The sequence below is a fragment of the Triturus cristatus genome, chromosome 7 (genome assembly GCF_964204655.1).
Source record: "Triturus cristatus chromosome 7, aTriCri1.1, whole genome shotgun sequence".
Classification (NCBI taxonomy): domain Eukaryota; kingdom Metazoa; phylum Chordata; class Amphibia; order Caudata; family Salamandridae; genus Triturus; species Triturus cristatus.
Window position 1 is genome coordinate 323,198,499 of NC_140590.1, and position 4,787 is coordinate 323,203,285.

Below are 4,787 nucleotides of genomic sequence, written 5' to 3' on the forward strand. Positions count from 1 at the left end.
CTTAGACATAGAGATAGTCTCTTTGAGAACACGTGTAAAGCGTTCCACCATGCCATTACATTCTGGGTGGTAAAGGGCACACAGCTTGTGATGAATAGAACATCGTTGTAGAAAATCTTCCATTTCCCGAGACACAAACTGCACACCATTATCTGTCAGGATAGACCCAGGCAGACCCTCACGTGTAAAAACTTCTTTAAGAAAGATTATAACTTGTTTAGTGTCAATATTCTTTGTAAACTTGATTTCAGGCCATCTTGAGAACATATCAATGAGAACAAACACAAACGTTTCACTACCATTGGACACAACAGGACCCAAAATGTCAAGAGCAAGTTCCTGCCATGGACCTTGCGGCCGTTCTCTTATTACCGTCGGCTGTACTCTAGGTTTTAGAGATTTCTCACTTAAAACACACGGTAAGCAATCACAAACCATTCTCTCGATATGAAGATCCATCCCAGGCCACCAGTAGTTGAGTCTAAGGGCCATATGTAGGTAGCCTAATACCGGTCGGTAATGGCCGATTTTCGGGAAATATCCTGTTACCGACCGGTATTTAGGCTTTTGCTATGTAGGGGGAACATTTCAGGATTCGGTAATTTACCGAATCGGTAAAATTACCGAATCGGTAATTTTACCGATTCGGTAAATACCGAATCCTGAAATGAGATGTAGTTGACACTCAAATGAGTGATGTGTAGGGAAAATAATTCGGTATTTAGCACCAAATATATGTTGGTGCTAAATACCGAATTCATTGCAAAAAGCAATATTTTGCTGGCCTAACAGTGCCATGTGGCAGACATACATGCCCTTAGGGCATGTATGTGCGCCACATGTGCACACATTCAGGAATCAGGGGTGCAACAGGGTGTCAATGTGACACCCTGCCACCCTTGAATGTGCTCCCCCCATTACCGAATCGGTATTTACCGATTCGGTAATGAGGCATACCTTCCTATTGATTCCTATGGGCCTCCAGGCCCATAGGAATCAATGGGAAGGTATGCCTCATTACTGAATCGGTAAATACCGATTCGGTAATTACCTCATTTCTCCGATTCGGTAATATTTACCGAATGATTACCTACATACGAGTTACCACTTCTTAAATACAGAATCGGTAAAGTTCGGTATTTAAGAAGTGGTAACTTGTATGCTACCTACATATGGCCCTTGGTCTTTATTTGGTCTTAGATATTCCTTGATGACCCTCATGTGCTAATTTGATAAGCTCTTCACGAAACACCTTGGGAGGAATTAATCTTGAACCTCTAAAAAATGGAACCTCCACTTAAAGACAATTCATCCCTTACGTTCCAAAAAAGGTCAACATTCCCACCAGTCTTGCATGACCAACCTTTTTTAACCAATGAGCGTAACTCCATAAATTCAACATCAGAATCACACGCTTCTCGCCATTTGTCCTCTTTTATACCGTCATGCTGAATATTACAAACCCATTCATTCATATCTTCATCCTTTGAGTCCACATCACCTTCTTCATGATTAACTAATCTGGACAGTGTATCAGCGATGCAATTTCGCACCCCAGGTAGATATTCAACCTTGAAATCATAAGCCTGTAGACCCACAATCCATTTTGAGATCCTGCTAGAAATAGCATCAAACCCTTTTTATTAAATGCTTCGCACAAAGGTTTATGATCACTTCTCACCAGGAATTTAGTACCCCAAAGTAAAGTTTTGAGCTTCTTGATGGCCCAGTGATCTGCCAGAGCTTCCCTCTCTATCTCTGAGTACCTGAGCTCAGCACCTTTCAAACTGCGAGAGAGAAACAAGATAACATTCACTTTCTCACCATGCTCTTGCTGCAAAACAGCACCAAGGCCCTTCATGCTTGCATCTGTGATAAGTACAGATTTCAATGACGGATCAAAACTCTTAAGTTTTGGTGTTTTCTTAAGGCAATCTTTCAAATTAACAAATTCATTCTCGCACAAATCCGACCAATCGAAATCAACACCTTTGCACAACAATTTCCTTATGTTAACAGTCTTTTCTGCAAATCCTTCCACAAATTTGCTATAGTACTTGGTCATACCTAGAACTTTCATTATTTCCTCTTTATTTGTGGGGGAGGCTAAATTCTGAATGGTCTCAATTAATTCTCGTTTAGGTTCAACACCCTTACCAGAAATGGTGTGCCCTAAATAATCAATAGACGATTTCTTAAATTTACATTTTTCTTACTTAACAGTGAGATTATTCTTACAGAACCTTTCCAATACTTCTTTCAGTATTTTATCATGCTCATCGTCATCACAAGCAAAAATCAAGACATCGCCCTGATATATCTTAACACCAGGTAAATTCTGCAAAACTTTTTCCAAGGCTCTCTGAAAAACTGATGCAGCCGAAACTAGACCGAAAGGCAGTCTAAGAAACCTAAACGTACCAAAGGGAGTAATGAAGGCAGTGAGATCTCTGGAACCCTCAGCTAGCTCTATCGGATGGTGGGCTGACTTTAGGTCTACTGTGGAGAAAACCTTGGCATCTTTTAATAACATAAGCATATCTGAGATTTTCGGGAGAGGGTACCTGTCCACAATGACTTGTTTGTTGAGAGAGCGCAAGTCAATACATAAGCGCAGGCTCCCATCAGATTTCCTGGCTGCGACCACTGGAGCCAACCACTGCGTGCCCTCAACCTCTTCGATAATGCCATCTTCCTTTAACTTATCCAATTGGCATTTCATTTCCTCACGCACTGAGAAGGGTACACTTCGAACCTTACAAGCAACTGGTTCGGCATCAGGTACCAATTTCATTTTATGTGTGTAGTTGCGTAAACACCCTAACTTGTCATTAAAAACACTGGAAAATAAGTTTTTAAGATGTTCAGTGTACAAGGTATCCTTTTCACTCCCACTAATTTCATTCACATTCAATCTCTCTTTAAATAAAATGGGGGGATTACTGTTGGGATCCAACATGACTCCTAAATTTTTCTGGTGGAACCAGCTTAAGATGCTGTCCCCTCTGTGAGAAATATATACCTTTCCAGAGACTAACCTCCCTTTATATTCAATCAAACCCTGGAAATAGCCGATGAGCTTGATTGGTTCTCCACCATATGCATAAGGTTTGATATCAGCTTTCAAAATCTTGACTTTACCCTCTAGATGATGAGTGTAGAAGTGTCTAGATACAATAGTTATTTTTGCCACAGAATCAAATAACACCCGAGTAGACATTCCTTCCACAAAAATCTCATCAAAGGGCCCCTTCTTATCACTATCAGACACTTGTGACACAATTTGTCCGCAGTCTACTTCTGAGTCCGAATCACTATCTGAGATTTCTTATCGAGACACAGAACTCACTTTCACCTTATTTTTTTTAGCATGACAAACTGAGGTGAAATGCCCAACTTTCTTACAATTACTACATGTGGCTTTTAACACAGGACATTTCTTGTCATTGGCTAAATGACCAAAATTTCCACATCGGAAGCATTTAACTTAAAAACTAGATTTTTTAGCCAAGTGTGAATTGCTACTACCAGGTTTGAAATTCTTTTCAGAGCCTTTTCCATTGGAAAAGGTTTTAACCTCATGTATTGTATCACTTTTATTTTCATGTTTAGTGATAATCTCAACACACTTTAATGAGTGCTCAATTTGCTTAGCTATGTTAATAACTTCTTCTACAGAAGGATCATCCTTTTGCCAGATGTCATCTCTGTCTTTTTGAATATTACAACCAAGCATAAATTGGTCCCTAATTCTCACTTCTAGCAAAGAGTCAAATTTGCAAGCTGAGCCTAATTTCCTCAAAGCCGTGATGTAATTTTCTACAGTTTCACCTTCATTTTGGGTCCTACGACCAAAATGGTATCTCTCCAGGATGGTAATTACTTTTGGTAAATAATGTCTGTCCTACTTTAGAATGCAAATTTCATACTCATTCAATGCTTGATCATTTATGTCAGGAAGATGATCAAATACTTCTTGTCCTTCGGGCCCTAAAGAGTGTAGTAAGAGAGCAGTTCTTCGTTCTGCACTTAAGTTGGTACCACACACCTTAGAGTATCTTTCGAACACCCTTTTCCACTTCTTCCACTTTATGGGCGGATCACCTGGTGTTGAAAGAAAGAACGGTGGGGTAGTAACATTTTGCATTTTAACAGTTTGTTAGACGTAAGAAATTTATACTTAACCTGCAAGTAATTATGTAAGGTTAAATTTAAAGACAATGCAATGAGAGATACTCTTACACATGGACTAGTGAACAATAATTACAATAGCTTAAATATGTAAACCTAACTACTGTGTTTAAATGTGGTAACCTCCTAAAAAAATAGTTATTTATCAACACAAAATACAACAATAATGTCATAAAACACCACAGTCTTTGACTCGTATTTCAAGCTGAAAAGAAAGAGATTGTTAAAAACAAGCTACAAAAAAATATATATATTATCACAAGCAACCACTAGATGGCGTTTTGGGATAATGCAATGCAAAGCGTTCCTACGAGAGTTTCAATTGATGAGACAAAGGTGAAGAATTAAGGGGCAGATTTACAAGCCCCTTGCACCACTTTTGCGTCACTTTTAACATGGGAAAAGTGACGCAAAAGTGACGCAAGGGGTTTGTAAATCTGCCCCCAAGTCTTTAAGGATCCTCCTTTTATACCGAGAGTGTTTCTTACTTGGAAATGTTTTAAAGATGTGGCATCGAAGATGAGGAAACCATTGAAATAGCCACAAACCTGTCTTCTTTGAATCAGTTTATGAGAATAAGTAAAAAATGGCACTCA